This window comes from Cupressus sempervirens, chromosome 2 (genome assembly GCF_028749045.1).
Source record: "Cupressus sempervirens isolate cs-2001-9-10 chromosome 2, ASM2874904v1, whole genome shotgun sequence".
Classification (NCBI taxonomy): Eukaryota; Viridiplantae; Streptophyta; class Pinopsida; order Cupressales; family Cupressaceae; genus Cupressus; species Cupressus sempervirens.
Genome location: NC_143119.1, coordinates 487,755,660 through 487,773,885, shown reverse-complemented (window position 1 = coordinate 487,773,885; position 18,226 = coordinate 487,755,660). Strand labels below are relative to the sequence as shown.

General features: G+C 33.0%; 1 protein-coding gene across 1 annotated transcript in view; it reads right to left on the bottom strand.

Annotated features, from left to right (window-relative positions):
- LOC149573147 (uncharacterized) overlaps positions 1-18,226 on the bottom strand; it is a 90,083-nt gene that overhangs the window by 10,282 nt on the left and 61,575 nt on the right. The window lies entirely within an intron of this gene.

Genomic DNA, 18,226 nt, shown 5'->3' with positions numbered 1-18,226 from the left:
TTTTGAGAGAGAGTGAGGAAGCGGTAAAAGAGAGAGGGAGAGAAAGGGAGATATATATTAGGAAACATATCTAGAGAGAGAGAGAGAGAGAGAGCAATGAAATGGTGGGGGGAGACATAGAGAAAAGGCGGATAGGAGGAAGAAAGAGAATTATGGTGGAAAAAAATGGGGAGAAAGTGAGAGAGGGTGAATAAGGGGCATAATGAGAGAGAGAGAGAGAGAGAGAGAGAGAGAGAGAGAGAGAGAGAGAGAGAGAGATTGGATCACCTTTTATTTTTAATAGCACAATAAACAATAGAAAAAGAGAACACAATTTGAGAGAAAAAATATGGACTTCTTATTATTGCCACAAATACAAAATTATAAAATTACAATATGCAAACCCACATGGGCATCTTTCTTACAACAGTCTACAAGATAGAGCTGCAACTATCACCTAGAACTACCCTAGATAACCTATGGGACTTCCTTATATAGGAACTTTCAACTAGCTAAGAATTTTCTAGAAACTAAGTCCTAAACCTTGAGGCAGACTAACCTCATATTATATCATTACATTACACGTTATTACATAGGATCAACTCAAGATCATTTACAAATTACAGTTGAAAATGGGTCTATTTCTAGAGACCATAACTATCAAACCATTGACCTAATGGGCCATTATAATGCCATTACAAAATCCTAAACTAGCTATCTATAGCAGGTAATTTGTACAAGTGTCCATTAGTTGAGCTTTTGCCTTATTTTGGAGATATTTAAAGCTTCATCATTGGACCTAAAGTTTGGATAGATAAATTTCATATCAAAAATCTACAATGATTGTACTGATACATATGATATGACAATAAAACCCAACATGTAGATTGATATGTCGAGATGAACCTCCACATATGAGATTAGAAAAATATGAGCACACAATACCAACTTACTAAAATTAGCAAGCTCCCTCAAATAGAAACTTCATACATGAATAAAACTTATAAGAAAAACAAAACCTAGAAAAGTAGAAATAGAAATATTTTTGGGTGATGCAAGATTGCTCTTACACCCAGGATGCTCCAACATCAAACACCCAGGGTAATTTTCTTGATCAAAGATTCTCCCCTTAGTACCACAATAAACAAAAAAATTGAGAGAATAAAATGTGTGCTTCTTATTATCACCACAAATGAAAAATTATAGAATTACAATATAAAAACTCACATGGGTGCCTTTCTTACAAAAATTTGCAAGATAGAGCTATGACTATCACCCAAAAGTGCCCTAGGTAACCTGCAAGTCTTCCTCATGTAGACACTTTTAACCACCTGAGAAGGTTCTAAACACTAAGACCTAACCCTTGGGGCTAACCAACCTCATATTAGATCATTACATTACACTTTAGTGCAAAGGATAAACTCAAGATAATTTAAAAATTACATTTTTTCTTGGGTCCACTTCTAGAGACCATAACTAGCAAACCATTGACCTGATGGGCTATTATAACCCCATTCTTGAATCATCGGCTAGCAATCTACAGCTATTGATTGCATAAGAATCCTTGAGTTAAGGTTTTTCCTTGTTTCAAAGCCATTTAGGTCTTCATCACTGGACCAAGAGTTTGAATAACCAAATTTCATATTAGAAATCAATAATGACTGCACAAATACATATGATATGCCAATAAAACTCAATTGGTAGACTGATATGTCAAAGATGAACCTTCAAATATGAGATTAGGACAATTTGAGCACATAATACCAAATTACTTAAATTAGTAAGCTCCCTCAAATAGAATCTCTATATAGGAATAGCCCTTATTAAAAACACATAACCTAGAAAACTCGAAATATAAATATTTTTGTGTAATGCAAGATTTCCCTTACACCTAGAATGTTCCTACATTAGACACCCAGGGTAATTTGAGAAGTGACCCTATCACATCTTAGATGGTCAAAGGAAAACCAAGAAGATTAACCTCTTCCTATGTTAGCCATGATGAGTAATCCACTAGCCTCCCTTTCCATCACTAGATACTCCTCATACATTTTGTTCCTTGTGCTTCTTCCCACATGACTATCCAATGTCTCTTCAATCTCCTTTGTATTTGAAGTATATGCTAGAATACTCCACTAAGCTTTTGCAACTTCATCTCCATCCCTTCCCTTGTACTATTCTATCAAATATAAAATAATAAAAATTTGTGAAATGTTCAATTTAGTAGGAAACTCAACTTCATTAACATTACTAGAATAGCGTCTTTTCACTATCTTACATGATCCAAACTTCTTCATTTTTAGTTTATTATATATACCCACTAGAAATCGCTCCTTCCTTAAATAAACTATTACTTCATCACCAATGTTAAATTCCTTTTACCTCCTTTTAACATTTTTATTGGCCTTATAGTATGTATTCATCTTTGTAATGTGCTTCCTCACCTTGTAAAGGATGTTCAGCAAAATCTTGTGCTTTAGCACTACTTATTTCTCCTTTATCCAACTATCTCAATTCAAAAGCATTTCTAGTACTGCTCCTATATATAATCTAGAATGATGATTTTCTAGTACTCTTGTTGACAGAATTATTGTGTGTAAATTCTACCTGAGGTAAAATTAGATCCTAGCATTTTGGTTTATCTCCACCCAAGCATCTCAAAAAATTCCCCAAACTCTTATTCACAACTTTGGTGTGTCCATAAATCTGTGAATGGTGTGATGAACTAAATGTCAAATCTATCCTCAATTTCTTAATTAATGTACATCAAAAATACCCAAGAAACTTGGTATCTCAATCAAAAACTATACTCTTTGGTACACCACGTAGTCTCGCCACTTCCTCTAAAAATAGCTATGCCACATGAACATCATTATGTTTCTTCTTGTAGGGAATAAAATGTATCATTTTTTAAAATGTCAACCACCACAAATATGGAATTATGCCCTCATGGGTGTCCTTGGTAAACCAAGAATGAAATCCATGATAACCACTTCCCATGGCTTCTCAGGTATAGGTAATGGTTGATACAAACCTGTATTTTCCTTTACTACTTTTTCCATCTGACATACTCTATAACACCCCACAAACTTCTTCACATCTTACTACAATTGTTTTCAATAATAAGTCTTAGAAACTAAAGAAATGGTCTTAATTCTACCAAAGGGTCCAACCAATCATCCATTATGCTTCTCCTTAATGAGATTCTCTCTCATGGAACTCCTGGGAATGCATAACTAACTTCCCTTGAACAACATACCATCTTGGATTATGAAATCCAATCACTTTATCCTATCAAGTCTAACTAGTTATGTACAAGCTTTCCAAGCTTTCCCAAAATCAAGATCATTTGGATACAGATTCTTGAGTTCCTTGAACCCAACCACCTCAATCTGCATTTTTTTTAGCAAACTTGTCTTCTAATAGGATCATATGCAACTCTCTTAGACTTCCCACTCATGTGCTTAAAAAAAAATTTATAACTGTAAAAAAACTTAACCCATTTCAAATGTCTTTGATTCAGTTATCTTTGGCTATTCAAGTATTTCAAAGCTTGATGGTCAATATACAAAAAAAAAAACTTATCAGGAAGAAGGTATTGTCCCCACTTCTTCAATGCCTGAACTATAGCATAAAATCCCTTATCATAAAAAAAACACTTTCTTTTGGCATCATTTAATTTCTCATTTAAATAAGAAACATGTCTACCTTCTTGGCTCAAAACAACTCCTATTACAATACCACTAGCATCATAGTCTACTTGAAACACCTTATTAAAATTTCGAAGTGCTAAAATATGATGCTTTGTAACCTTTTGTTTCAAAAAATCTCCTACAGTCCACTTAAATTATTTCCTATCTCCAATCATTATTTTATAGAAATATTCACAAATATTGCCAAAACCTTTGATAAATTTCTTATAAAAACTATCTAGTCCATAAAAATATTTTACCTCTACTACACTCCTCGGAGTAGGCCATTTGAGGATATCCTTCACTTTCTCAAGGTCCATTTTCAAACCTTCTGCTAATACCACAAATCCTAAGTACACCAACTCCTTCTTTAGAAAACTACACTTCTTCAAATTTATCAATAACATCTCCTCCCTTAACTTATCAAAAACCTTACAAATTTTCATCAAATGATCCTCCAATGTCTTACTAAAGATAAAAATATTATCTAGGTAAACAATGACAAACTTATCTAGAAACTCCTTCAATACCTTATTCATGAGCCTTATGAAAGTTCTTAGTGCATTGGTTAGCCCAAAAGGCATGACTAACAGCTCATATAATCCTTCCCTTGTCTTGAAGGTAGTCTTCCACTCATCTCCTTCTCTCATGCTAATCTAATGGTACCCACTCTTCAGATCTGTCTTTGTGAAATATACAACTCCACTCAAATAATCCATACAACATCCATCTATGGCAATGGAAATTGGTACTTAATTGTGATTTTTTTGATGGCTCAAGAATCTGTACAAAAACTCCATTTTCCATTCTAATTTGGTGCTAATATTACTCGTACATCACATGGACTGAGACTCTCTCAAATCAACCCCTTTTGCAACAACTCATGAACTTGTCTATTCAACTCCTCACTCTCTATTGGTGTCACCCAATGTGCTTCCTTATTTACAAAATTGGCTCCTAGAATCATGTCCATCTGGTGCCTAATCTTCCTCACTAGGGGTGATCCATTAGGTACATTATTGGATACAATATAAGGAAACTCTCCCAACAAATCTGCAACTTCTACAAGTGCCTCCTCTACTTTCTTATTTACCATCTTTTGGGATTACACAAAATATAGGCTCACATTTCATGTCTTTTAGAAACTACTTTCAATCAACAAAAAATATTCTGGTAGCACTACATACCTTCTCTTATTTCTCCTTCAATAGCTTCAACTTATGTTTCACTCCATATTTTTCAAAGTATAGGTATTTGCATTTGCATCATGTACAACATGCTTTTCAAACTACCATAGCCTACCCAAAAACATATGGCATATGTTCATAGGTATGATATCGCATGGCACATCATCCCAGTAGCTTCTAATCTTGAACTTCACTAAGCATTTCTCATTGACCATGATGTTATTCTCATCCTACACCCAACCAATATGGTATGGATGTTGGTGTTTCTGCCTCTTGAGATTTAACTTTGTGACCATCTTCTCTAGTACTAGATTGTCAATACTTCCACCATCAATGATCACATCACAACACTTATCTGCACATTTGAACCTTGTGTGAAACAAACTCCTCCTTTTATCTAGTTCATTCTCACCACTCAACAAGATTATTTAATTAACTAGGACTTCTCCTCTTTTAGCATCTTCACAATGTGATGATTTGGAATCCTCATTAACATGAGCAACTTTGATATGGCCTTTATCTTGTTTGATTTCCCCTTCCTCAATGTTGGGAATTCTCAAATACTCTATGCCCTTCATCTCCATAGTAAAAATATTTTCCATAGAAACCTTCTCTTCGAGATCCTTTGCCTCTTCCTCTTCCTCTTTGATCTCTATTTTTCTAATCATGGAATTTTTTCCCCTCTGGTTCTGACTTCTACTACTAGCCTCATCCTTGTTCTTTGAGTCATCATTTTGTCCTCCATAAAACTATCCACCAAATATTTCACCATGACCTCTTCCATTATTCTTGTTATCTACCATCATGTTCAACTTTTCCTTAACTCTTAGGGAAAACTAGTATGCTTCTTCAATACAAGTCATTGAGACCAAGCTCAATTCCACTTGAATACTTTTCCTTAACCCATTAAGGTAATGGAAAAATTTCTCCTTATCATCTTCCACATGGCTTGTTCTAATGAGAACCTTGTAAAATCCTAAACTAATCTCCAACTTCCTTCAACTCTTACATTTTCTTCAAAAAATTAAGCTCATAATCTACATAAATTAATTGTCACTTCAATCTAGCTATCATGTGGTCCCATCCCATAATTTTTTGCTTTCCTCTCATATTTTTCTCCAACTAGATCTCATGCCAATAGATTTTTACGTGACCCTTCAGTTTGGCCTTTTCAAATTTTACCCTATCTGAATCTTCAATATCTTCATACTCAAATTATTCCTCTAGTTTATTGATCTAATCAATAAATTCCTCTAAGTTAAGATTTCTTGAAAATGTGGGAAGCTAAAACTTAGGTCTTTTTCCAATCCTAGAAATGGCCTTAAAAAGCCTCTCTTTCTTTGGGTTCAAAATGGCCTCTTCTTCAACATTTGCTTCTTCTTCTTCTTCTTCATCCTCACTTTCATTCCTTACAGCAAGATTTATCCCTCTACACATCTATTTTTCCAATGCTTGCATTTATTTCTAGAGGGATCTAAAACCATTAGGTGTAACACATGCAACTCTTCCACCATAGTCTCTACGTATAGGTATTTTTGCACTGTCACCAAAACCCTAGTTCAAACTACCTCACAATCGATGATTATTCCCCATGCTTAGCCCAAACCATAGCCCTAGTGTAGATTGCCTCCAAGCTGATAAGTTGTTTACACATGTAGAAAATCTCACTCTTATATAACTTGATCAAGTGTTCTCCCCTTAATATCATAATAAACAATAGAAACATAGAACAACAAAAATTATGAGGAAAAAAATGGGCTTTTTATTATCACTACAAATTAAGAATTACATAATTACAATATAAAAACCCACATGGGCTCCTTCCTTACAAAAGTCTACTAGATAGAGCTACAACTATCACCCAAAATACCCCTAGATAACCTATGGGCCTTCCTTACATATGCACTTTTAACCACTCGAGAAGGTTCTAGACACTAATCTCTAACTCTTTAGGCTAATCAACCTCAGATTGTATCATTACATTATGCTTTACTACATATGATTGATCCAAGACAATTTACAAATTATATTTTTGGATGGGTTCACTTCTAGAAGCCATAACTAGAAAATTGTTGACTTGATGGGCTATTATAACCCAATTCTAGAATCCTCGGCTAGCAATCTATAGCATTTGGTTGGGTAAGAGTCTATTTGATAAGGATTTTCCTCATTTTAGAGCCATTTAGGCCTTCATCATTAGACCTAAAGTTTGGATAGCTGAATTTCATATTGGAAATCTACACTGACTACAACAATACATGATATGATAATAAAACTAAAATGGTAGACTAAAATTTAAAGATGAACCTCCACATATGAGATTAGAACAATATAATAATACAATACCAACTTAATAAAATTAGCAAGATCCCTCAAACAGAAACTATGTACAAGAATAGCCCTTATTAAAAATACAAAACCTAGAAAACTATAACTAAAAATATTTCTGGGTAATGCAAGATTTCCCTTACACCCAAGTTGCTCCTGCATCAAACACCTAGGATAATTTGAGAAGTGACCATATCACATCTTACGTAGCTAGAGGAAAGCCAAGATGGTCAACCTCCTCCCATGTTAGGCATGATGAGTCCTCCATTGGCATCCCTTTCCATTTGACTAGATGTTCCTCATGTGTTATGTTCCTTCTATTTTTTCCCACACGACTGTCCAATATCTCCTCAATCTATGTTGTAGTTATAGTAGATGTCAAAATAGTCTACTTAGCTTATGCAACTTCATCTCTATCCTTTCCCTCATAATATTCTGTCAAATCTAAAATAATAAACATTGGTGAAATGTTCAATTCAGTAGGCAACTCTACTTTATAGGCATTTCCAAAATCATCACTTTTCACTATTGTATATGGTCCAAACTTATTCATTTCATCTTATTACATATACCTACTAGAAATTTCTCCTTCCTCAAATAGAACATGACTTCATCACCAATCTAAAAAAAAATCTACCTCATTTTCACATCTTCCTTGTCCTTATACTATGTATTCATCTTTGTAACATGCTTCCTCACCTCCTCATGAATGTTCTTGAAATATTCAGCAAAATCATGTGGTTCAATGCTAGTTATCTCTCTTTTATCCAATTGTCTCAATTTAGAAGAATTTTTGGAACTACTCCCATATACAATTAGGAATGGTGATTTTCAAGTACTCATTTTGAATGAATTATTGTTTGCAAATTATTCCTATGGTAAAATAAGATCCCAACCTTTCAGTTTATCTCCAACCAAGTATCTCATCTAATTCCCCAAAATTTGATTCACAACTTTGATTTGTCCATCAAATTTGTGGATGGTGTGATGAACTAAAATTTAAATTTTTCTTCAATTTCTTCAACAACATATGCTAGAAATACCCAAAACTTGGTATATTATTTAGAAACTATACTCTTTAGCAGACCGTGTAGTCTTGTTACTTCTCTAAAAAACAATTTTGTCACATGAACATCATCACTTGTCTTCTTGTGGGGAATGAAATGTTCCGTTTTTTAAAATTTGTCAACCACCACAAATATGGAATCATGCCCTCATTATGTCCTCGATAAACCAAGAATGAAATCTATGCTAACATCTTCCCATGGGTTCTTAGGTATAGGTAATGGTTCATACAACCCTATGTTTTTCTTCACTCCTTTTGCCATATGACATAATCTGCAAGACTGCACAAACTTTTTCATATCTTGTTGTAAGTATGGCTAATAATAATTCCCACCAATGAAATAAATGGTCTTATCTCTACCAAAGTGTCTAGCTAGTTCTCCACTATGCTACTCCTTGATGAGATTCTCTCTTGTGGAACTTATGAGAATGCACAATTGACTTCCCTTGAACAACATACCATCTTGGATTGTGAAATCTAACCACTTTTTCATGTCAAGTGTAACAGGTCTTGTACAAGCTTCCCAAACTTCACCAAAATCAGGATAATCTAGATACAAATTCTTCAATTCCTTGAACCTAGCCACCTCAATCTACATTTTTATTAGAATAACTTGTCTTCTACTAAGAGCTTTTTCAACTCTATAAGACTTTCTACTCTTATGCTTTGAAATAAATCTATAACTCTATAAAAAAAATAACCCATTTCAAATGCCTTTGATTTAATTTTCCTTGACTATTCAAATATTGTAAAGCTTGATGATTAGTATACAAAAGAAACTCATTAGGAAGAATATAGTGTCTCCACTTGTTAAATTCCTGAACTATAGCATAAAATTCTTGATCATGAACAAAATACTTTCTTTTGGCATCATTCAATTTCTCACTAAAACAAGGAATAGGTATACCTTCTTGGCTCAAAACAGCTCCTATTGTAGTATCACTAGCATCACAATCTACTTGAAACATCTTATTAAAATTAGTAAGTGCTAAAAGAGTTTGTTATGTACCTTTCTATTTCAATAAATTAAAACTCTTATCTTCTCTTACAGTCCACTTAAATTCTTTGCTATCTCCTCTCATAGTTTTAGTCAAAGGTCCACAAATACTACTAATACCTCTAATAAACTTCTTGTAAAACAAGTTAGTCCATGAAAATATCTTACCTTTGTTTCACTCCTTGGAGTAGTCCATTTGAGGATATCCTTCACTTTCTCAGGGTCCATTTTTAGACCTTACGTTGATACCAAAAATCCTAAGTATACCAACTCCTTCACAAAAATGCACTCTTCAAATTTATCAGAAACTTCTCCTCCCTCAACTTATTAAACACCACATGAATGTGCATCAAATGATCCTCCAATGACTTACTAAAGATCAAGATATCATCTAGGTAAATAATGACCCATAAACTCCTTTGATACCTCATTCATGAGCCTCGTGAAAGTGCTTGGTGCATTGATTAGCCCAAAAGGCATGAGTAACCACTCATACAATCCTTGCCTTGTTTTTAAGGTAGTCTTCAACTCATTTCCTTCTCTGATGGTACCCACTCTTTAGATTTATCTTTTTGAAATATATAACTCCACTCAAACAATATATAATATCATCCATTTGTGGCAATGGAAATTGGTAATTGATTTTGATTATGTTGATATCTCAAGAATATGTACATGTTCTCCATTCTCTATTCTTCTTTGGTTCTAATACTACTACACATGGACTTTGACTCTCTCAAATCAATTCCTCTTGCAATAACTTATGAAGTTTCCTTTTCAACCCCTCACTCTTTATTGATTTCATCCTATGCACTGCATTATTTGGAATACTAGCTCCTAGAATCAATTCTATTTGGTGACTGGTCTTCCTCATTCTGGGTAATCCATTGGGTACATTATCAAATATAATATCAGTAAACTCTCCCAATAAATCTACAACTTCTATAGATACCTCCTCTACTTCTTCTTTACCATCTTTTGGGATTATAGTGAAATGTGTATGATCATGTTTCATGCCTTACAGAAAATCCTTTCCATCAATAAAACATATTTTGGTATCACAACATACCTTCTCTTCTTTCTACTTCAATGGCGTCAACTTATGTTTCACTCCATCTTTTGTTAGAGTATGGGTATTTACATGCCCATCATGTACAACATGGTTGTCAAACTACCATGTCCAACCCAAAAACATATGACATATGTCCATGGGTATGATATCACAAAACACCTCATCCTCATAGCTTCCAATCTTGAACTTTGCTAAGCATTGCTCATTAACCATGACCTTATGGTCATCCTACACCTAGGCAATATGATATAGATGTTGGTGTTTTTGCCTCTTGATATTTAACTTTGTGACCATTTTTTTGACACAAAATTTTTATTACTTCCACCATCAATGATCACATAACACTTATCTTCACATTTTCAACTTATGTGAAACAAACTCCTCCATTGATCAAGTTCATTCTCACCACTGAGAAAGACTCTTTTATTAGCTAGGACTTCTCTATTAACATGAATTTTGATTGTGCTCCTTTGGTGGAGTATCCTACGAATTGAGGAGATTGTTAGCATGATTGTAATGTTTCATTCATGAATATGTTTGTCATTGATGTCAACATAGTATTTTTTAATGAATATAGGTAGAGTAACAGATGGATAATGATGTGATATAGATTGATTATTGTTGATTAGATCAAGCATAGTTAAGGACATGTTCTACACTATGCATGGATGAAGCGGTTAAGTACACATGAAGAAACTCTAATAAATCATGAAGATATGTTTGATTTACAAAAGATAGTATGCAAACAATGTACTAGAGAATTAGTTTCCAATGTTTGGATTGTATCTCCTAACATAGATAGAATCATGATACATGAAATTAGACAATGATAGTAAATATCATAATGATGGTGCTAATGAGTGCAAAAGTTTTGAGGTCACATGTTTGAGAAGTTTTAAAGAATGTGAAGCCAAAAATTTTGTGTAATTGTAAAATAATTAATTATCTTAAAGAGGTCCTATTATAATTAATTGGGAAAGCCTAGCTGACTCAAGGAATTACTTTTAGGATATGTTATAGAGGAAGGTTATTTTCTTTTTGATGAAGTGTGAATTTGATAAGTGATATGTGAAGTATTTGGTAAATGTGAGTAAGAGATCTAAGGGGTTATTGGATGTGAAGTTGGTGATCTAGTATCGAGATCAAATGAGGATAAGTCTAGTTAGAGGATAGAGAAGGAGTTATACATTTATATTATTTTGTAAAGAATATTATGAAGATCAGTTGGACAGTGAGTTCAATGATCCTACCCTTGACGCTTTTTAGACAGTGGATTCATCTACCTTCTACAACTCCTAACAAGGTTAGAATCTCCTAACATGTGATTCAAAGTGTCCTAACAGGGACTGATATGTACTAAATATATTTCATTGAATCCTACTAGGAGGCATCTTCTAACAAGGAACTTTTATATTAGTATATAGTTTTGTGGATACCATCCCCATCAAGGTTTTCCCTTTGATCAAGGGTTTTTGTAGTTAACATATCTAGAGTCATTGTGTATGAGTATCTTTTTATGGTTACTAATTATATTTCTCATGTGTTTAAAGATTAATAAGGTTGAAAAAGATTATATTTCTCATTATGAAGCAATGAAGAGGATATTCATATATCTAAAGGGTACACCTGATTATGGTATGATAGATCAAGTGATTTCATTTTATGTTCTTATTTAGGATTGGGTAGGTAGTATGGATGACAAAAAGAGAACTATTGGTGGAGCATATTTCCTTGGAGAAAGATTGGTTGCTTGGCTAAGAAAGAAACAAGATTATATTTCATTGAATATAGCAAAACCAAAGTATATAGAAGTAGCAAACAATTGTAATTAGATCATGTGGATGAAGAAGATATTAAAGTACACTAGAATAAAAAATTTAGAACCTATTATCATACATTGTGATAACACAAGTATAGTAAGTATGTCTAAGAATCATGTGTTTCATTTTAAGACTATCGTGTGTATATCTATTAAGTATCATGTTTTGAGAGAGAAAGTTGTAGAAAAGGAAATCATATTGGAGTATGTAAGTACAAAAGAACATATTGTATATATCCTTATGAAGACTTTTCCTAAAGACATATTTGAATATTTGTGAGGTATGCTTGGGTTATGCACTTGCCTACTTATAAAGAGATGATGTGGAGATTACTTTAGTCTAGTAGTATAGAACACTATTGTTTGACTGGATGGAATGCTGATGCTTCTTGTATGGGGGAGTAACTAAGATGAGTAGAGTCATAAAGGACTCTTGGTAGTTGGTTTAGAACAATGTCTTTGGATACTCGAGCTAATTGAAGACTTGGAGTAGATGATTGACATAATGAAGCCTTTGTCATTCATGTCAATGGAGGTGAAGTATAAATGAGAAACATCCTCTAATGGGGGAGAGAGTGTATATATAAAAGACAACTCCTATGTATGGGGGAGAAGTATTTTTAATGTCAATGAAGAAAAACATTGAATGGGGGAGAAGTTGTGAATAATTTATTTCCATCCATGTAAGAAAGAGATTCTTATAGAGAAGTGTTCTAGAGGATTTCAAATTTGATTGATGAAGAGGATTTGAAAAGAAGAAAGCAGCAACAAAGTGTTGATTTGTTATTCTTGGAACTTAGATGTTTTTCATCTATGTTGCCATCAATGCCAAAGGGGGAGATTTTTACCATGACTATTGATGGTAGTCCTTTGGGGGTGTATCCTAAGCATTGAGGATATTATTAGCATGATTAACACATTATATTCATGACCTTGTTTGTCATTCATGTCAACATAGTATTGTTTGTGTGAAGACTGGCAGAGTAGAAGACATAGAATGAGGCCATATGGATTGATTATTAATGATTAGGTCAAGCACATTTAAGAATTTTTTCTATAATGTGTCCTGATGAAGTTGTTAAGTGTACATGAAGAAATTTGAAGACATGCAAAAGATATTTTTTATTTATAGAAGATAGTATATAGATAGGATACCTAAGAAGTAGTTTTAGATGTTTGGATTGTATCTCCTAATAGAAATAGAATTATGATGCATGTAGTTATACAATGACAATAGACAACCTAATAATGATGTCAACAAGTGTAAAAGGTCTAATGTCACACATGTGATAAGTTGTAAAGACTATGAAGCCAACAGTGTTGTGTAATTATAAAATAATTAATTATCTTAAAGAGATCCTATTATAAATAATTGGTAAAGTGGCCTCAAGGCCAAATCAAGGAATTATTTAGAGGGAATGGTATAAAAGAAGGTTAGTTTCCTTTTGATGAAGTGTGAATTTGATAAGTGATATGTGAAGTATTTGGTAAATGTGAGTAAGAGATCCAAGGGATTATTGGATGCAAAGTTGGTGATCTGTTATCAAGATCAAAAGAGGACAAGTCTAGTGATAGGACTAAGAAAGAGCTATACATTTATATTCTATTGCAAGGAATAATACAAATATTAGTTGGATAGTGAGTTCAAAGATCTTACCCTAAAGTTGTTTGGACAATAGGTCCATCTTCCTTCTACAACTCCTAATAGGGTTGGACTCTCCTAATAGGGATTCAAAGTCTCATAATAGGGACTGATATGTACTAAATGTATTTCATTAACTCATAGTAGAGTCCATCCTCTAACAAAGAACTTTTATATTAGTACATCATTTTGTGGGTACCATCCCCACCATGGTTTTCTCTATGATCAAGGGTTTCCCTAGTTAACATATCTAGTATTATTGAGTATGAGTATCTTGTTATGGTTTTTAATTATATTTCTCACATGTTTAAGGATTAATAATGTTGATAAATGTTATAATAGTTGGATAATTGATTCACCACCCCCCCCCTAGTTATATTGGTGGACTTTACTTTCTAACATTCTCCTCTTTTAGCATCTTCAAAATGTGATCATTTGGCATCATCTTCAACATGTAAAACTCTGGTTTGGAATTTTATTATCTGATATGTCCTTCCATGGCACTGAAAAAACTAAAATGTGCTAGAAATAGGGATTACTGAGGAGGGGTGAATCAGTAATCTACAAACTTAGTCACCAACTGGATATTATTACTTACTTGAAACCATGCATAACAAAGAAATAAAGTAATGTTGAATAGTAATAGTAAAAATGGACAAAGATAACTCATAGCACCATATTTTGTTAACTAGGGAAATCCTGGCCAAGGGAAAACCCTGATGGAGATGATACCCACTAGACAATATACTGATATATAAGTTCCTTGTTGGAGGATGGACCCTATTAGGAGTTAATGAGAAAATTCAATATAAGGAGTCTTTGTTAGGAGATTTTGAATCCCTATTAGGAGATTCCAACCCTATTAGGAGTTGTGGAATAACATATGCAAGAAGAGCACACTGCCCAAACATACAATTTCAATTACAAGAAGAGCTCACTACTCAAACAAGTAATTTATTGTTATCTTTTTTTCTTGATTGATCTTTCATCTTTAGCTCAATCTCGAATCACCAAATAGCTCATATAAAACTTTTCATAAATCACTTTTACAAAAGTTCAGATATAGTCACAATTTGCAATTCACACTTGCACTTCACTCACATAACATCTCACTTCTTATCACAAAATGTCCTTAGCATAAATACCATGTCTTTATACAAATTTTTTTTGGGTTGGCTAAGACCACAAACCACTTTTCCAAGTTAGAGTAAACATCTAGGATGTCAGTCCTAATTGGATAAGTAATAACTTTGTAAACAAAACAATTCTTTCCTTTAATTTTGTTGTCCTATTTTGCTTCAAACATGATTATCTATGTTCTGTATAGTTTGTACTAACTTTTGAGGTTATACACATCATCACCAACATGTATAAAATCTCTATGTAACTTCACTAGTCATAATATAACATCAAAAATAAGTTATAAACAAAAAAATACATTGTTGTAAACCAAATTCTATACTTAGACAATTTTATGATTACCAAAAACTAAGTATCTTTATTTTTGAGGTTTCCTATGAATATGTACATCATGTGTTTCCATTAATGACAACAATTACATGTCACTATTAGCCAATTGTCAAAAAAAATCTCCATTCCCTTCTTCTCTACTATGAAAACATTTTCTGTGAAAACCCCCTCTTTCAAATCCTTGCCCTCTTACTCTTCCTCTCTAATCTATATTGTTTTGATCATGGAAATGATTGGATTTTTATTTTTTTTTATTCTGACTACTATTGTTAGCCTCATCCTTGTTCTTCTAATCATCATTTTAGCCTCCATAAGATTGTCTACTACATCTTCCACCATGACCTCTTCCACTATTCTTGTTATTAAACTTCTTCTTCAACTTTTCCTCAACTCTTAGGGAAAACTAGTATGCTTCTTCAATATTGGTCATTTAGACCAAACTCAATTCCTCTTGAATACTTATCCTTAACACATTAAGCTAATGGGAAACTTTCTCCTTGTCAACTTTTACATGGCCCATTTTGGTGAGAACCTGGTAGAACTCCTCAATATACTCCTAAACTAATTTTCTTCAATAGATGAAGATTGTAATCCATAAGAATGAATTGTCACTAAAATTTGGCTATCATCTGGTCCAATCTCATGATTTTTTCCTTTCTTCTCATATTTCTCTCTAATTGGATCTCCTGCCACCATATATTTGCATGACACTTTAGTTTGGCCTTCCTAAATTTGACTATATTCAAATCTTCAATATCTTCATACTCAAAGTATTCCTCGAATTCATTGATCCAATCAACCAATTCCTTTAGGTAAATATATCCTAAAACTATGGGAACCTTAAACTTAGGTATTTTTTCAATATTGGAAATGAACTTAAAAGGCATCTCTTCTTTTAGGTTCAAAATGACATCTTCTTCAACATTTGCTTCTTCTTCTTCATCCTCACTTACATCCCTTATGACAAGATTTATCCATCTACACATTTATTTTTTCAATGCTTGCATTTATCTCTAGAGGGCTCTAAAACCCTCATGTGTAACACATGGTTTTCTTCTACCACACTCTCTTCATGGAGGTATTTTCCTACTTCCAATAAAATCCTAGTGCAAACTGCCTCACAATTAGTGATCCATCCACATGCTCAGCCTAAATCATGGTCTTGGTGCAAACTACCTCCCAGTTGGTGATTTATTTACACACTTAGAAACTCCCACTTTGATACCACTTGATCAAGGGTTCTCCCCTTAATTCCACAATAAACAATAGAAACAAACAAAAACACAAATTAAGAGAATAAAACATGAACTTCTTATTATTGTCACAAAAATGTGGAATTATGTACATAATTAGAATATGCAAACCCACATGGGCACCTTTCATACAATAGTTTTTAAGATAGAACTATGTCTATTACTTAGAACTTCCCTAGATAACCTATGGGTCTTCCTTATATAGGCACTTTTAACCACTGGAGAAGGTTCTAGAAACTAAGCCCCAACCCTTAAGGCCAACCAACCTCATATTATATCATTAAATTACACTTTATTACATAGGATTGACTCAAGAAAATTTAAAAATTATATTTTCAGATGGGTCAACTTTTGCAAACAATAACTAGAAAATTGTTAACTAGATGAGTTATTATAACCCCATTCTAGAATCCTCAACTAGCAATCTATAGTGGCTGATTGCAGAAGCATTTAATAGCCATAGTTTTTCCTTGTTTTAGAGCCATTTATTCCTTCACTATTGGGCCTATAGTTTGAATAGCCAAATTTCATACCAAAAATATGCAATGACTACACCAATACATATGATATAACATTAAAACTCAACTAGTGGACTGATATGTCAAAGATGAACTCCACATATGACATTAGAACAATCTAAGCACATAATAAAAACTTACTAAAATTACCAAGCTCCCTAAATAGAAACTTTATAAAGGAATAGCCCTTATTAAAAACATAAAACCTACAAAACTGAAAATAGAAATAGTTTTGGATGATGTAAGATTGCCCTTACACCCATAATGCTTATGCATCAGATATAGATAGAAAGAGAGATGAAAATAGAGATTAGGGAGCATATATATGTATAGAGAGAGAAAGAGAGAATGGATAGGGGGAAGAGATGGATAGACATATAGATAGATACATAGATCATATGATATATATATATATATATATATATATATATATATATATATATATATATATATATATATATATATATATAGAGAGAGAGAGAGAGAGAGAGATCTTATTATTTTTAATATAAAAATAACTTAGAGATATGGATAGAGAGAGGTAATGGATAGTAGAGGTAGGGAAACATTGAGAGAGATGGGAGAAGGAATAAAAGAGAGAGGGAAAGAGACTAGGAGGCATATATATATATATATATATATATATATATATATATATATATATATATATAGAGAGAGAGAGAGAGAGAGAGAGAGAGAGAGGTTCATATTCTAATTTTTGTTTCTAATAGAGATGAAACTAGTGGTAGGGGATACACAAATAGAGAGTGTGAGAGGGTATATTTAGATGGATTAGTAATTGATATGAGAGAGAAAGAGAGAGTTCTAAATCTTACCATAATTCTAGCCATAATCAAGGTCTTAACTCTAACTCTAATCCTACCCATAACCTCAACCTTAAACTCTAATTGTATAATTTATCCTAACCTTCCCTATAATAAATAAAACCATATGCATGTATACCTTGATATGAACCCAAATAGATTATAACCTAAATACTAACCCTAATCCTCACAACTAATCATAATATAACCCTAACCTTAATAAAATTTAATTATAATTGTTAACTTAATAATATTAATTTCCACTTTAATATTAATCTCAAGTGACTCCTGACCCTAACAGCTAGCCTAAGTCTAATTGTACTCCCACCCATATTCTTAATTCTAAACCTAAATATAACTCTTCTTCTAACTAGATGTC